The sequence below is a fragment of the Rousettus aegyptiacus genome, unplaced genomic scaffold, assembly GCF_014176215.1.
Source record: "Rousettus aegyptiacus isolate mRouAeg1 unplaced genomic scaffold, mRouAeg1.p scaffold_m13_p_6, whole genome shotgun sequence".
Lineage (NCBI taxonomy): Eukaryota > Metazoa > Chordata > Mammalia > Chiroptera > Pteropodidae > Rousettus > Rousettus aegyptiacus.
The window spans coordinates 61,123,713-61,142,334 of record NW_023416309.1 but is presented as its reverse complement, the minus strand read 5'-3'; the positions used below and the strand labels follow the sequence as shown (position 1 = coordinate 61,142,334).

The 18,622-nt window shown below is 39.8% G+C and overlaps 1 pseudogene; it reads left to right on the top strand.

Moving 5' to 3' along the window:
• The first annotated feature begins 12,628 nt into the window (after positions 1–12,628).
• Positions 12,629–14,230, top strand: LOC118603918 (annotated as a pseudogene).
• Positions 14,231–18,622: the final 4,392 nt, after the last annotated feature.

Here is an 18,622-nt window from a genome sequence, read left to right as displayed (position 1 = left end):
AAGCAGGAAAAAGAAATAAAAGCCATCCAAATGGAAAGAAGTAAAATTATCTTTCTTCACAAACGATATGAGCTTATATGTAGAAAACTTTAATGATTCCATAAAAAAAAAAAAAACTCTGTTAGTACTAAATAAAATCAGCAAAGTAGCAGGATATGAGATCAATATTCAAAACTCAGTTAAATTTCTATACATTAACAATGAACAGCCTAAAAAGGAAATTACAAAAAGTAATTTCATTTACTGTAGCACACACAAGAATAAAATACTTAGGAATTAATTTAACCAATGAGGTGAATGATTCATACAATGAAAATTACACTGCTGAAATAAATTTAAAAAAAATGGAAACACATACCATGTTTGTGGATTGGAAGACTCAATAGTGTTAGGTGTCTATACTACCCAATGCAATCTATAGATTGCAATCCCTACCAAAATCGCAATGATTTTTTTTTGCAGAAAAAAAATCCTTCTTAATATTTATATGAAATCTGAAGGAACCATGAATAGCCAAAACATTTTTGAAAAAAAACAAAGGCTGCAGGACTCCTACTTCATGTTTTGAAAACTTACTATAAAGTTAGAGCAATTAAGACAATGTGGTACTAGCATAAAGATGGACATATGAACTAATAAAATAGACTAGAATGCCAAGAAATAAACTACATATAAATTGTTAAATGATTTTTGACAAGGGTGCCGTTTAATGGTGCTAAAAAAACTGAATACCCAATTTTAGGTAGGGGAAGAAATGGCTTTGTTCATCCCTCTTGCGACCAAATAAAGGTTGTGACAGAAACATGGATCAAACAGCAAGCAGAGTCACCTGGGATCTAAAGAAACAGGAGCTCTACAATTAGGGAGATAAATAAGAAATCATTCTGCAACAGTGAAAGGTAGGAGGGGGCGAAGACCCAAGGCTGTCCAGTCACTAACGGCTGAATAGGATAGAGGCTTCGGCAGCAGCAGCTGGCAACTGCAGACGCCTCTTAAAGGTGCTTTGTCTATGAGTGGACTTTTGCAGTGACGAACTTACTTGCCCTGAGCCCCAGTGCTAGGTTGGCTGCCTGGGGGCCAGGGACTTACAGGGGGACACTGGGTTGTCTGAGTGAGGGCCAAAGGTGAGGCCCTCTCCTGGGTAGAAGTGGTGGCAGTATCCATTGTTCCTCTGTTGAGCCCTCCCTCCTTCCTGGTGTGGGGACTCAGTGCCACCATAGCTAAGATGTCATCAAACTGGATAACAGAGGTTGCTTTGCCCAGAGGATTCCCTGAAACCCCTCCTCCAACTCATGGCTGCACCAAGCCAGGTGTATCCTAATCGAGTCCAGTGTTTCTTGTTGAGCTGACTCCAAGACTAACATAGGTGGCAGCTGGCCTAGGTTTCTGGTGTGGCCTATTGAGGCAACTATAAGTCTAGTATCTGTGGATTTCTTGCTGAATCTTAACAGGTAACCCTGGCGGGGCACAGGTTGGGGCTAAACTTGACCTGTAGCTGAACTCCTCTCAAGACTGTGTCATTGGACACCTACTACACAAAGCCATGCTAATAAGATGGGAGACTTGGGAGCTTTGCTTAGTACATAGAAACAGATGCAGAAAGCCAGTCAAAATGGGAAGACAAAGAAGCAGAAACCATCTGAGAGAACAGAAGAGAGATCCAAAAATAATGGAGTCAAGCAATCTAACAGATGCAGAGTTCAAGACACTGGTTATGAAGATGCTCAGTGAACTTAAGGGAAGTGTAGATGAATTCAGTGATAACTTTTACAAAGAGATAAAAAAAATAAAAATGGAAATGGAAATTATAAAAGGGAACCAGTCAGAGATGAAGAATACATTTTCTGAGATGAATCGTATCTTAGAGGGAATCAAAAGAATGGATAAAGAAGAGGATCGAACCACCAATACAGAGGTTGGGGAAGCCAAGGACACTCAATAAGAATGGCAAGAAAAAAGAAGCCAAGATTATAATAATAATTTAAGGAGCCTATGGGATAAAATTAAATGTAAAAATATGATGTTATAGGGGTACCTGAAGGGGAACAAGAAGATGAAGAGCTATTTAAATAAATAATGATGAAAAACTTACCTAACCTGGTGAAGGAAATAGTCATACAACCCCAGGAAGCTCAGAGAGTCCCCAAAAAGATGAACCCGAAGAGGCCTACAGCAAGACATATTATAATTAAAATGCCAAAGGTTAAATGCAAAAAGAAAACCTTAAAAGCATAAGAGAAAAGCAGTTGCCTACAAGGGAGCTCCTGTAAGACTGGCAGCTGATTTCTCAGAAGAAACTGTGCAGGGCTTGGACAGAAGGACTTGGCAGAAAATATTCAATGTGATGAAAACCCAGGATCTACAACCAAGAATACTTTATCCAGCAAAGCTATCATTTAGAGTTAAAGGACAAATAAAGAGCTCCCCAGACAAAAATAAATTAAAGGAATTTATCAACACCAAGCCAGTATTACAGGAAATGTTGGAGGGACTTCTTTAAGAAGAAAAAACATGTTATCAAAAATAGGAATAAAGAATGGTAATAACTACATTCCTCTCAACAAATACCTTAAATGGAAAATAAGTGCTCCAACCAAAAGGGTGGCTGAATGGATAAGAAAACAAGACCCCTACACATGCTGCCTACAAGACTCTCACTTCAGACTAAAAGACACACACACTAAAAGGAAGAGGATGGAAAAAAATATTGCCTTGATGGACCTAGAGGGTTTGAGCTGAAATAAGTAATACAGATAAAGACAAGTATCATATGATTTCATGTACATGTGGGATCTAAAGAACAAAATAAACAACAACAAAAACAGAAACAAACTCATAGATATAGAGAATATTTTGAGGGCTACTAGATGGGAGGGGGAATTGTGGGGACAGGAGAAAAAAGGCAAAGAGATTAAGAAGTACAAATGAATAGTTACAAAATAGACATGGAGATATAAAGTGTAGCATAAGGAAAATAGTTAACAATGTTGGAATATATATATAAGGGAGAAGAGGGATACTAGATTTAGTGGCGTGATCACTTTGTAGGTTGTATAGATCTCTAATCACTATGCTGTACACTGAAAATATATTATTGTATGCCAACTATAATTGAAAAATGCATTGAATTGTACAATATAAATATAAGTAATTAATTATCTTTTATATTTCAATAAAGCTTGGGGGGGGCAGACTGAATATCCACATGGATCTTTACCTAACACCATATACTAAAAATGAATCAAAAATCTAAATGTAAGTCTTAAAACTACAAAACACAGGGGGAAAGTTTCGTGACACAGGATTTGGCAATGATATATATGTGGATATCTATTTATCTCCAAATTTAGTCATATGAGAGCCTTTGGAGATTGTGTAGAATCTGTAGATCAATTTCAGGAATGTATTAGTCAGAGTTCTCCAGAAAAACAACAAATAGAATACATATATATATATATATATATATATATATATATATATATATATAATGACAAGCTGATTCTAAAACTAATATGAAATTGAAAGGGACCCAGAATGGCCAAAACAACCTTGAAAATAAAACAAAGTCAAAAGACTCACACTTTTTATTCAAAACTTACTACAAAGCAATGTTAACCAAGACAGTGTGATACTGGCATAAAGATAGACATATAGATCAATTGATTTGAATTCAGAGTCTGGGAATAAATCCAGATATGTCTATGGTCAAATGATTTTCAACAAGACGCCAAGTCTGTTCAATAGGGGAAAGAATAGTACTTTCAGTAAAGGACTCTGGGACAATTGGATAGCCACATAAAAAGAATCAAGTTGGACCCTTACCTCACTCTAATTACAAAAATTGACTCAGCATGAATCAAAGACCTAAATATGAGTTAAACTAAACTCTTAAAGAAAACAAGAGGTAAATCTTCATGACCTGGGATTTGACATTGGTTTCTTATGAAATCAAAAGCACAAGCAACAAAAGAAAAATAGACGATTTGCCCCTCACAAAATGGAAACATTCCATGCATTGAAGGAAACTATTAAGAAAGTAAAAAATCCCACAGATTTGGAGAAAGAGTTTCAAAACTTATATCTGATGAGGCTCTGGTATTTGGAATATATATAGAAGTCTTAAAATTCAAGAACAAAAAAGAAAAACAACCAACACCATTAGTCGTTAAGGAAATGTAAATCAAAACCATGATGTGATATCACTTCCCACACATTAGAACAGCTTTGATGAAAAATAAATGGAATATAACAAGTGTGGTGAGAATGTGGAAAAATTAAAATCTTTCTGCATTGCCGCTTGGAATTTAAAATGGTGTAGATGCTGTGGAAAACTGTTTGGTTATTCCTTAGTAAGTTAAACATAGACTTACCATATGACCCAGAAATTTTACTCTTTGGCCTATAACCAAGTGTATTGAAAACCTAGGTTTACACAAAGGTTTGAACTTTTACACAAATTTTCACAGAAGCATTATTCATAATAACCAAAAAGTGGAAACAGCTCATGTTCATCAATTGATGAATGGATTACCGACATGTGGTATATTTATATAATATATGAATATATAATATATAGAAAAGGCAAATCCATAGGGACTGAGAGAAGGGAAGGAATGGGAAGTGACTGTTTAATGGGTATAGTGTTCCTTTTTGGCGTGATAAAAATGTACTGGAATTAGATAGTGGTGATGGCTTCCCAACATTGTGAATGTACTGCAAGACACTGAGTTATGCTCTTTAAAATGGTAAATTTCATGTCATGTAAATTTTTACTCAATATAAAAAGAATATCTGATAGAGAAAGTCAGTGAAAAAGTTGAGTGAAAGAGAAAAAGATGCTGTGAAAAAATAAGTATGAAATCTAAATTCTATATTCTCTACACTGAAAAGGTTGAACAAAACTTAAAATAATAAAACCGAGTACACAACACATGGTAATCATATTCTAAGAATGACATAAATAAAAGATAGACAAATACATAGAGAGAAAAATAGACGGCAATCCCTCTAGAGAGAAACTCAGCATGTAAAAGTAATTTGAATTCACACAGCTGGAATAGCTCGGGTCAAAACATTTTTTTCTTTGAAATTCTTATAGCTTGTCTATACATTCACCAAAAAAGCATTGTTTAGCTACACCTTTGGCCTTCTCTCCACAGCATAGTTCTTAACTTTGAACCTCCTGATTTTAGCATTTTTTCAACCTGAGTCGGCTGGGAATTTCCTAAATAATAAAGTTCTGGTTCCTTTTGCCTATCGGTTATTTCCTCAATTTATTTCTCTTTTCCCATCTTACTATATGAAGCAAGAAAAAAACCAGGCTGTACCTTTTATCCTTCTTGGATGTCTTCTTAGTTAAATATTCAAGATCATTACTTACAAGTTATTTCCACACACTACAAAACACAATTCAGCTAACTTCTGATACTATATAACAAGGATTCCCTTTCCTCCAATTTCCAAATGTTCTTCATTTCCTTCTGAGCCTTCCCCAGAAGTGACTTTAATGTTTACATTTCTACCGACATTCTGTTTATGATAATATATGTAATCCCTTAGATAATACAGGCTGTCTCTACTTGAGCTCTCATAGGCAGAATCTTTAGCATCCAAATTTTTACCAGTTGTCTGCTCAAGATGGTTTTTTCCATCATGTTCTCACCATTCTTCCAGCTCAATTCCAAAGCCATCTGCACATTTTTAGTCATTATTTTCCAGTGGCAAATTCTGTATTAGCTTGTTGTGGCTGCTATAATAAAACACCATAGACTTGGTGGCTTAAAACAGCAGAAATGTATTGTTTCATGGAGTGGTTCCATGGAACCCCTCATGGTGCCGTTACAGAAGTGGAACTCCATCTGATTTTGTTTCTTTTTTTCCTGTTTTCCTTTTGCATTAATCAAGTACTTATTATGATTTCATTTTCTCTCCTTCATTTTCTCTCATCAGCTATAACCCTGGTTATTCTATTGTTTGTTTTAAGATTTATAGAATATATCTTTAACTGATCATAATAAAGGCAGTGATTTTTATTATTTCAAGCATAGACTAAGAACTTTACAGTAATGTAGGTCTTCTATATGTAATCTGCTATTTTCTCCTCTGCTTTTAAGATATTCTTTTTATTACTGATTTTGAATAATTATGATGTGTCTTGACTGGATTATGATGTGACTTGGTGTTGGTTTCTTCATGTTTCTTGTGCTTGTGGTTTGGTTGAGCTTCTTGGTAAACAACCCTTGGTAAAAGAAAACTTGGTTAAAGTTTTTACCCAATTTAGAAATTTTCAACCGGTTTCAAATATTTTTTGTTTCCCTTTTCCTTTGGATTCTACAACATATCAGGATGCTTAAAGATTCTCCTCACTTCACTGATGCTCTTTTCACTTATTTGTATACCCAATCATCCTTGTGTTTAATTTTGGACATTTACTATTGCTGTCTTCAAGTTCACTAATCTCTTCTACAATGTCCAATCTCATCTAGTGCATTTTTCATCTCAGACATCTGTAGAAGGGCAATTTTGACACTTCCTATATTTTGCATGTCTCTACCTAACTTTTTGTTTGAAAGCGTTATGGATTCACGAAAAGTTACAAAAAAAATACTTTGGGAGATAGAAATAGGGTCAATGGCTGGAAGCCACACAAAGCATATTTTAGTTCAAGAGAAAGAGAAAGTTTCAATTAGAGAAGCCTCAAGAGGAATGTGCTGCCTGGGAGGTGGAGTTCCTTTTAAAAGAGATTTTGCAGAGACTGGACACTTCATTAGTGGAAAAATTGTAGCTAGATTTTTGTATTTAATATAAGACAAGTCTGGGGGATCCCCTAAGTGAGTTATAGATATGCTCACCAGGGCATGACACTTCTAAAGTGATCATTGGAGATGTGAAACTGGGCTTCTGAGAGTGGAGCAGAGCCTCGCTGTTTCTCTCACACAAAGACCTCACCCCTCCCCAGATCACAAGAATGAAATGCTTCACCTGCTCTGTTCATGCAGAGTCTCAGAGCATTCAGAATTTGGCTCAAGAGAAGGCAGTGAAATAATCTCTGTAAATCTGGAGGGCCTAGGACCAGAGGAAAGGGCCCAGATGTGCACTTAGATGCCCAACTTGGCTAGAGAAAGCAGTGGAGACATGGACGGTTGGCCACATAGCCAGGGATCATACAGAAGGCATATAGGGCTCAGACATGTGAGGGGAGTCTTTCACATAGCCCTAGCAGCAGAAGGTGGTATTCTACATTTAAGGAGACCATTAGAGAGGAAGAGAAGGGCAGGAGAGTGTTCCTCACCCTCTTTTCCTTGATAAGCTCTCCCAGGCAGACAGATATGCCAGAGTAGAGGTATGGGTATTTGTGCACTGAAGTCTGGAAAACACACAAAGTGTCACTGCTCTTGCCTGTATCCACTGACCACTGACCAGGAAGCCAATTGGCCAAATCTCATGCTGGCACAGGAAGTCATGTGGGGACCTTGGTCACAAAAGTGCTCAGTTTAGGGGATCTAGGGCTGAGCCCTATATTTCTGTGCCAACTCCACCCTCCTCCCCAGCCCTCTTCGCTCCCCTGTATAGGTCAGCAGGGACTCCTGCCCATTAGCTTTTCTATAGCTATCCTTTTCACCTGGCTTACCACTCACACCGTGTCACTGGCCTGTGAAGTCACACCCCATCCAATTTTGGTCCTTTGTGGGACTTCTCTGATGGCTTGAGCAGGGTAAGGAAGCCCTTTCACAGGATTCCATGTCACGTGGTCTTTGCATTCCCCAGTTAGGCTATCTGCAAGTCCCATCTGCAAATAGGAGCCTCTGGCCTGCTGTAGGAATGGGGTCTATTGGACTTGGCAGTGCTGGAACAGGTTGTATAACTCACTCACCCTGGAGGAAAAAAGTGCCAGGCTAGCCTGCTGCCTCTAGATTCTAGACTGTCCAAGAAACTGAGTAACAACTTGGGATAGCCCAAGCAGGAAGCCTCCTTGGGCAACTGCATAGGGAATATTCTTAGATTCTGTTGTGTTTTTCATTAGAAAACATTTTTTAAAGCAAATTCATCCTGAGTGACAACATGTAGCTTCTAGCTAATTATGCAATTAATCAGCAGGGCTGGGCTGGGCTGGTGTGGCAAGAGAGTAAGGACATGCGATGTCACTCCAACAACTGGGACACATGTGGGAAGGCCATGGCTACCAAGAGAAAGAGACCACAGTGAGTCCAAGGCACCTGTCACCTCCCTCCCTCAGACCATCCCAACCTTGGTTCCTACAGGGAAATTGAACACCATCACCAATGGTGGGAGCTGTTGTTCTCCTGATAGAAAGAAAAAGGTGCAGGGAGAGGGCCACCCTTCTGGGAGTTGGGACATTTGGCCAAGGTTGGGCTCTGCAGAAATCACAATTCTGGGGGCTGACTTGCTCAGAAACTCCACAGGACCCACAGTGCATCACACAGCTATGTGGGCCATGCTCTGAGAGAGTGGCGCTCACATTCCTGCCAGGTTCCAAGCAAAGCCTGACTCAGTCTGCCTCCTCTTCCCAATTTACACAAGGCCCTAAGAGTCAAGGCAGTTCGAAATCATTCCCAGAAAGCCCTGCTGAAGGTATGGGTGGGTGGAATAAAAGGCGCAGACTCCTTACCCCCAGGACCTCTCTGCACATCTAAAATCAGCTGGGTTCTCCTGTGCATTGACCACCCCCATGAGGATCTCCTAGAAAATGCAGTGAGGTAAGAAAGCCAATGGCCCAGTTTTTGGACACTTTACTCAGAGCAGAGCAATCTTCTCCATCATATTCAGACTCATATTCAGACCCTCCAAACACCTGTAGAAGGTGGCTTCTGTGAGAGGTGAGCCAGACCCAGGTCTGCAGCATTTGGGGCCTTTCTTACCAGTTTTTCTTTCTTCCCCCGAATGGTCACAGCCTCCCCGTGCCTCACATTCCCTTCCTTGTGATAGAGGGATAAGGAAGCCTCCCTGGAAAGGTTTGAGGTTTATTGTTTGAGAGTGAGGGGAGAGAACATGTGTATTCATCCACATGCACCTACTCTCAGCCTGGCCCTGCCTGGTAGGTGCTGGACAAAGCTGGATACCAGCGCTACTTCAAGTTCCAGCCGTGATTTGTAAAAATAGTGAAGCAGGTTTCAGCCTAAGTCAGGGACTTTCTACCTTACAGATGGTCTTTTCCCCCTAGTTGTAATTTTTTCTTTCAAGTGAACAAGTTTTGAGGGGATACATGCTTTGGACAAAATGATCCATGAATCAAAATGTGGCAGACATGTTTCTGCTCTGAGAGATAGCAAGCAGCAGGTTCTATTCCAGTGACCGCAGCAAGAGTGAGCCCTCTAATGGGCTGTGGCTGTCAGACCTAGTGGGTCTCTGAGAGAAGGCCCAGCTCAGGCAGGGGCAGAAAAGAGACAGCTGCTCCTGTCCTTTGGTTGCCAGTGCCATGTGACCTCTGCACTCACAGTCTGGAGCTTCTGCCTTGGGGTGGGAGACTGGAGTTGTTAAACAGTGTCATTTCTATCTTTCTCTTTTGCTCTTTGGCCTCAGTTGGGGTGGAAGGCCACCTCCCAGGTCACCGTAAGGGTTGCATGGAGCTAAAGAAAGCACCTGCTTCCACCATGGCAGGAGTCCCCAAACCCCTGGCCCCACCGAATGACTGCAGCATCTCCAAGGGAGAGCCTGCCTCCCCAAATTTTCCCAGAGCCTCATGCCCTCTTTAACCTTTTGCCCAGCACAATGCAGCCTAACAAAATCCTCAGCTTTTAAGGCCCTAATTAGCTGTTCACTTGCAGTGAAGGCTGCTTCAGACCTCATTCCATCCCAGAGACACTGCCCAAGACTGCATTGTGCTATTCCCACTTCATCCAGCCTGGCAGGTGTCTGGGTTTAGATGGCTCATAAATCTGTGTTAACAGAAAACTGATTTTACTCTGGGGCCACCATCCTTGGCTCTAAGGGCTCCTCCTAGCACTCTTCCAGAAGGTAGTAGCCCCTCCCCCAGCCTGAGCTTGGACCAGCATGACTCTGTTCCCAGCCAGCTGGAGGAGGTGGGTGAGCCTGCCACTTATCACCCACCATGCTGCCATAGCAGGTCCCTGCAGCCTGACCCAAAACAACCAAGGCTGAGAAACCAGAGCATGACAAGAATGACATGGCCCAGCTGCTGGGAAGGCAATATGTTTACCTCCCCTGATTACTTGTTAAAATTCTACTTCAATCTGTTTCCCTGGAGAAGTCTCTGCTGACAGCCTCGGACTTCCATGGGGAGATGTGCAACAGGAGGAGGACAACTCAGACTTTGTGGGAAGAAGACATGATATCAGATGAGAAGTATCACAGAATTTTGGAGATGAAAATCTGAAGGATGAGTGGTACCTGACTTCACAGAATAGAAAAAGATGAACCTTAGCTACCACTTAGGGTTTGGGGCAGGATATCAATAAATGAGAAGTAAACCTGGCTTCCCAGGAAGTGGGGACCTTGGTGGCAAGGAGAGCCTGTGAGCTGGCTTCCCATTGGCTCTCTGCTGTCATCTCTTCCAGTTTTCCCCTTGCTTTCACTGCTCTGATACCTTGGCCAGGGGACACACCAAACTTACTCCTACTCAGGGCCTTTGTGCTCTCTATTCTTTTTGCCTAGATAAATACTTCCCCTAGGAACCAGCAGGGCTCCTCTGCACTGTCAGGCCTCTGTTAGTGGTCAGTAAGGCTCTGAGGGAGATCCAGGAGGGTTTAAAAGTTACTAGGGTGAATAAGACCCAGAGTCTGCAGCATTTTATCTAAACCATTACTTCATTCCTGGCACCAATTTACTTCTGTATCTCAGCTTTTAATATTAGTTAAAGGAAGTAACCATTGGTGACCTAAAAATAAAGGGCCAAAGTGAGAGGCAACAGGCATTTATTTGATATCAATAAGAATAGCTATTCAGGACGCTCTGATTCAGACAGAAACCCAAATAATGTCCCAATTAGAAAACAAAGGAAAGGGCTATTTATGAGAAAGAGAAGAAAGGCATTTCTACTGGTGCAGATAACATAACATAGCGATGCTAATTCTAAACAAAGTTTTAAATTTTCAGTCCAGTAGTCATTACCCCAGTAGTAATAATATTTGCTTTTCTGTTATCTTTGCAAACAATTCTCTAGGACATAGTGTTGCTGTAGGCCTAGTCCAAAGGTTATTTTGTCCAGTTTTAACATTCCAAAGATTTGAGACATAAGACATGCAAGGCCGTTCTGCTGGGATGGCAGCTCCAGCTTTATTTTAAAGTAGCTCTATTTATCTTTACATTTCCCCCTTTTAATCAACATCTTTCTTTGAAAACATCACTGTTTAATCATAGGAAAGCAACACTGATCAGTTATTAAAAGTATCATTAGTCCTTCATTGTTTTGGCTCATTTTAGCTCAAAACACTTAACAATCATTATCAGTATCGTGCTTTTGTAATACTGAGATATACAAAACAAAAAAGATTTAAAACAGCAAAAATGTCTATAACAAACAAAATGTTAATTTCATTTTGAAGACTAGATCTGAACCAGGAAGAAATATCTGAGGACATTAAAAAACCATGTGGTGTTATAGGCACTGTATTTAATTATTTGGTTTGTGCCTGGATTTTATCTAGTTCTATCTTTATTTTGCCAGGGGTGTCTTATCCAAGTACAACAGAAGTATTAACAATAGAGCAAATCCCATCTTACTTAGCTAGGATATGGTCAAGAGTAATTCTGTTGTCTGATATAACTTATGTAAAGATATTCAAAGATTTTTTTTGGTTGGTTATTGCAGTAGCAGTTACTATAATACCTGTCCAAGGAAAAAGTATTCTTTCAAATTTGGTACTTTTATTGGGCCTGACATCACCAGGCATTAAACATTCTTAATTATGTATGTAAACAGCTGTACATTTTAACCTGTGAAGCCAGTTTAAAGATGATGCCTATGTTATCTTTTCAGACAGAAATTAAGGCAAAAAAGAAAACAACACAGTGAGTGCTTGGCCTCTAATATTATTTGTAAAATAGAAAATAACTAAAGTAAGGATAAAGGAAATATCAAAATGTAGAATATACAGGTCTGATCTGGAATCTTGGGTTAATTACCCACAACAGATATCTGCTTTACTTCCTAATAATTTTTAAATTTCAAATTCTCTGTAGGGTAAGCAGTTCATTTTGGTATAAGCTGTCTTTAAATTAGGAAAAGTGAATCCAAAAGTTAAGACCTTTACATTTGGTCATATATGGGTTAGTTAAGAGTACCTGAAAATTTAGAGGGTCAGTGTGGGCCCTAGACTCGGCAGGTCCCAGGTCTGGCTGCAATCCAGGCTCGTAGCTAAAGCATATTATATTAAACGTAGTAGTGCGTCTGCACCCAGCTTATGTAAGAATGATTCAGTTTGTTATATTATGCACTTGTGGTAGAATGCTACTATTATTCTCTGGCATATATAAACCCATATGGTCTTCCAACATGGAAATGCATGCCCCACAATAAAGACACAGCCTGTTGTTTCGTTCTCATGTTGGGTCCTTGAGTGTTCTTTCAGCTGGGCATCTACCACCAAAACTGTCCCATCTCAAACAGTTCAGCGCTGACACTTGGCATAGCTGGCAGGATGAGGTGAGTATGATCCCCGGCACTCTGGACAGTCCCCAGGTGGAGGATACCTGGGTGGAAGATATGTGGCCCGCTGCTTCTCAGTGGTATTCCATGGCCATGTATTTGGCTCCGTGGATGCCAACAGAAGATTGGGATGGAGTGAAGCCATGTCCAGAGGACATCCAGAAGGCCCTTAAGATGTTGGAGCCAAATGATCCGACTGCTCACCAGGTGGCAGCTGGTCAGGTGGCCTGGATGTTCTTGGCTGTGCTGCAGGAGACCAGCCTGGATGTTCAGGACCAGGACCAGTGGGTGCAGCAACTGCAATGCCAGGAAGAAGCACTAGAACGATGGCTTGTGGCAGCATAATGCTTGCCATGAGGCCATGACAGGTTGCTGCCATTGTCTCAGTCTAGGAGCCCACTGGCGACACTGCGGCAGGTGTGGCCATTGACATGGCACCAGGTTGATGTGGAACAGCCATTGGCCCTGGGGGGACAAGCTGGCGGTGCCCCCCAAGCTAAAAAACATACGACCATGATTCAGCACACCCTGCCAAGCTCCAGGACCTGATGAAACAGGTACAGCAGAAAGTGAGCGAAATGGTTCTGGGGTGGCTACTGTGGCTATGGGATGACAGGACCGAAGGGACTGAATTATCTTTGGAAGAGATGACTCAGCTGGCCTCTGTAATGGTAATACCATCACTTTGACAGCGCCTCCAGAATGTGGTGCTTACGGCATGGGGTGCGAGTAGTCATTCCCTGATCAATTGACTCACGTCTGCTGCACAGACAGTGTGGGCTAACTCAGGGGAGCTGCTAGAGACAGTGAGCAAATGGACTGTTTTTAGACCTAGTCCAGATAATTCGGGAAATGGGCATGCAGCAAATAATGTTTTGTGCCCAGTATAATGGTCCCAATGAAGAGATATTTACCACTCGTATGAAGGACCTAATTTTAACTTCTGGCCCAGCAGGTACTTTTGGCACCATGGCAGCACTGCTGGAGCCTTATGTGGATAGACAAATCCACGAGGTGATGTCTGCCATGGCTAGGTTGGGGGATGTGGGAGTGAAACGTAAGGAGGGTACTACCCAAGTGTGTGCCATTCTGCCTCCTATGCTCCCAAACTGGCCAGTGCACAGACGAAGGTGTGGCTAAAAATGGGGATGGGGGTGGAGGTGGAAGAACACCCCCAACCTGGACTGCCATGAAGGTGAGCCACAAACAGATGTAGTTTGATCTCCTCCCAGCAAGAGTAGCTGCAGAAAAGATTGAGCAGCAACAGAATAAAGTGCTGCTGGCATTGTGGAATCAGTTGCGCCCTGACCAGCAATTCACCCTATTCTTGGGAAAGCTGCAAACTGTGAAATATGGCTGGCTGATTATATCCTTGATTAGGGATCCAGTTGGGGCACCCAGTTGGCAGAGGAGGCAGTTGACCTGAGGCCACATGTAGAACTGACTATATATTGGTCACCCCTCAGGGTACAAAGGGTATTAGCCCTCGTGGACAAGGGTGCCAACAGCATCCTGCTTCACGGGAATCCAGACAAGTTTTCTAGACCCAGTGCAACTGCATAAGGCATGGGGGTTGAACCATTCACGTGCAGCAGGTCCCCATGACACTGGGTATTGGCAGATTGCCTAAATAGCCTATAACCTAGTAGTATTTTGTTGTTCCCTATAGATTGTGTACCCAAGGTAAGGCCCTCTAGGTTAAATTCCATGCTGCAACCCTGAAGGGGTGGGGTGTGGGCCTCAGGCCTGGTTGATCCCAGATCTGGCTGTGACCCAGGCTCGCTGCTAAGGGTAAGACCCCAGGTCCAGCATATTACATTAAACGTAGTAGTGCGTCTGCACCTAGCTTATGTGAGAATGATTCAGCTTGTTGTATTATGCATGTGTGGCAGAATGCCACTATTGTTCTCTGGCAGATATTAGCCTATATGGTCCCCTAACACAAAAGCACGTGCCCCGCAATAAAGGCTTAGCCTGTCGTTTTATTCTCATATCGACCTCTCATGCTTTCTTTCAACTAGGCATCTCCCCACCTTCTCTTCTGGATCAACTGGGCACTAACGATCGGGGAGGAAGAAAAAGATACATGTTTTAATTTTGTTTACCAAGGTATATTTACCAAATGCTGTAGGTCATGGGAAGTTTAGAAAAAAGAATTTCTCTTATATCTGGAAAACAAAGATTAAGACCCAGATTTATATTAAAAGTTATATAAATAATAATCATTATCAGTTCATTTAGTCCCATGTTATCAATTCTTGTTGATCTGATCTTTTTGTTAGTACTTTTATGAAGTCATGTTTTCCTTAGAGTTCTATAAATCTTTACCCAGGTCAGTGTTGTGTTTTTAAGGTTATCAGAAACCTATATTTTAGAGTATTGTCAGGTTTTTAAAAACAAATCTTTGATAATTACACTCAACATTTTTTTCCCCAAAGCATCAGAGTAAAACAATAATGGTCTGTAAATGATAAAACACTTAAAAATATCCATGGTTAAAGGTATGCTGAGAGTTTACATACAACATATAGAAATAAGGTAATTGACTTAGTTATCCTTTTTAATCTTAGTTAACTTGATCATATATAAAATTCTTTTTCAAGATCCCTTCATCATGAAAATTCTGCAACTTCTGTAAATCTTAAACTTTCATACGACTTTCAGTTTTAGTCCAATCTTTTAAGTTCTTTCTTTTTCTTTCAGAATATGTGCTTTATTTTTTAATTTTTTTTTAAATTAAGTTTATTGGTGTAACTTTGGTTAATACAATTATATAATATTCAGGTGTACATTATAATTTGACACCTATATATTCTATTGTGTGATTACTACCCAAAGTCCAGTTTCCTTCAGCTACCATGTATTTGATCCCCTTTATTCACTTCACCCTCCCCCTACTCCCCTATATTTGACTCCCTTTACCCCATCAACCTCCCCCTCCCCTACTCCCCCCACCCTCTGCCCTCTGTTAGCCACTAGTCTGTTAGACCATGTCCATGAATCTCTGTTTGTTTGTCCTGTTCCTTTATTGCTTTTAGGGCTATATCTCACATATAAGTGATATCATGTGATTTTCAACTTTTTCTGTCTGGCTTATTTCACTTAGCATGATTATTTAGAGTTCCATCCATATTGTAGCTAATGGCTGTATATAATTTCTTCTTATGGCCAAATAATATCCTATTGTATATATGTACCACAGCTTGTTTAGCCAAATATCTATCATAGGACACATCGGTTTCTTCCATGTCCTGGCCACTGTGAATAATGCTGCTATGAACCTCAGTGTGCAAATACCTTTTCAGATATGGGTTTTCAAGTCTTTGGGGATAAATGCCCAATAGAGGGAGTGCTGGATGACATGGTAGATCAATTCTCAGTTTTTTGAGGAACTTCCATACTGTTTTCCATAGTGGCTGTACCAATTTGCAGTCCCACCAGCAGTAAATGAGGGTTCCTTTTCTCTGCATCCTTCCCAACACTTGTTATTATTTATTCTGTTGATAACAGTGATTCTAAGTGATGTGAGATGGTATCTCATTGTGGTTTTGATTTGCATTTCCCTAATAGCTAGTGATGTTGAGCATCTTTTCATATGTTTGTTGACCATTTGTACGTCATCTAGGGAGAAGTGTCTGTTCAGATCCTCTGTCCATGTTTTGATTGGATCATTTTGTTGCTGTTGTTGTTGTTGTTGTTGTTGAGTCGTATGAGTTCTTTGTATATTTTGGAATTAGGCCCTTATCGAAGGCGTTGCTTGCAAATATATTTTCCCATTCGGATGGTTCTCTCTTTGCCTTGTCGTCGGTTTCTTTTGCTGAGCAGAAGCTTTTTAGTTTGATGTAGTCCCATTCATTTATTTTTGCTCTTACTTCTCTTGCCTTAGAGGTCAAATTCATAAAATCCTCTTTAAGTCCAGGGTCCATGAGTTTAGTTCCTATGTTTATGTTTATGCATTTTATTGTTTCAGGTCTTATATTCAGGTTCTTAATCGATTTTGAACTAATTTGGGTGTGTGGTGATAGACAAGAGTCTAGTTTCATTCTTTTGCAGGTGGCTTTCCATTTTTCCCAGCATCGTTTATTGAAGAGGCTTTTCTTTCTCCACTGTATGTTTTTGGCTTTCTTGTCAAAAACCGTTTACCCATATACACATAGGTTTATCTGGACTCTCAATTTTGTTCCACTGGTCTGTGTGACTGTTTTTCTGTCAATACCATGCCGTTTTGATTACTGTCACTTTGTAGTGTAATTCGAAGTCAGGCAAATGATGCCTCTAGCCTCGTTCTTTTTTCTCAGGATTGCTTTGGCAATTCAGGGTATAATTTGATGATTTTTAGTTCCATTTCTTTAAAAACTGCCGATGCGATTTTGATGGGGATTTCATCAAATCTATATAGTGCTTTAGGTAATAAGGTCATATTAACTATGTTGATTCTTCCAATCCAAGAACACGGACTATCTTTCCATTTCTTTGTATCTGCTTTGATTTCTTTTAATAGAGTCTTGTAGTTTTCATTATGTAGGCCCTTCACATGTTCCGTTAAATTTATTCCTAGGTATTTTATTCTTTTTGTTTAAATTGCAAAAGGAATTATTTTTTCCACTTCTTTTTCTGACACTTCCTTGTTAGAGTATAGCGACGCTATGAATTTTCGAACATTGATTTTGTAACCAGAAACTTTACTATATTTGCTTATTTTTTCTTGTGGAGTCTTTAGGATATTCTATATAGAGAAGCATGTCATCCGCAAATAGTGACAGTTTGACTTCATCATTTCCTGTTTGGATGCCTTTTATACCTTTCTCTTGTCTGATTGCACTCTCTAGGACCACTAATGTTATATTGAATAACAGTGGCGATAGTGGACAGCCTTGCCTTGTTCCTGATCTTAGAGGGAAGGTTTTTAGTTTTTCACCATTAAGTATAATGTTGGCTGAGGGTTTGTCATACATGGCCTTTATTATGTTAGGGTACTTTCCTTCTATACTGACGTTGCTAAGTGTTTTGATCCTAAATGGATGCTGTATCTTGTCAAAGGCTTTTTCTGTATCTATTGATATGATCATATATATGATTCTTATTTTTTAATTTATGTGATGTATAACGTTAATTGATTTGTGTATGTTGAACTATCCCTGTGCCCTTGGGATGAAGCCCATTTGATCTTGGTGTATAATCATTTTAATATGTTGCTGTATTCGGTTTGTTAGTATCTTATTTAGGATTTTTGCATCTGTGTTGATGAGAGATATTGGTCTGTAGTTTTCTTTTTTGTGTGTTATGTTTACCGGGTTTTGATATCAGGGTGATATTGGCCTCATAAAATGAGTTGGGAAATATTGCCTCCTCTTTGATTTTTTTGGAAGAGTTTGAGGAGAATAGGTATTAAATCTTCTTTGAACGTTTGGTAGAATTCACTGGGGAAGCCATCTAGTCCTGGACTTTTACTTTTTCGTAGGCGTTTGATGATTGTTTCAATTTCCATAATGCTGATTGGTCTATTTAGATTTTCCAGTTCTTGATTCAGTCTAGGAAGGTTGTATCTTTCTAAGACCTTTTTCATTTCTTCTAGGTTATTAAATTTGGTGTTATGTACTTTTTCAGTGTTCTCGTATGATCCTTTGTATTTCTGCGGTGTCATCCTGGTTTTGTTTATTTGTGTCCTTTTAATTTTTTCTTTCGTGAGTCTAGCCAGGGGTTTCTCAATTTATTAACTTCTCAAAGAACCAACTTTTTGTTTCATTTATATTTTTTCTATTCTTGTTTGTTTGTTTTTAATATCATTTAATTCTGCTATAATTTTGATTATTTCTTTCCTTCTGCTGATTTTAGGCTTCATTTGATCTTCCTTTTCTAGTTTTAAGATGAAGCATCAGGTTATTTATTTGGGATTCTTCTTGTTTTTTTTTTTTTTTGAGATAGGAATGTAATGATATGAACTTTCCTCTTATTAACGCTTTTGCCGTGTCCCAAAAGTTTTGATATTTTGTGCTA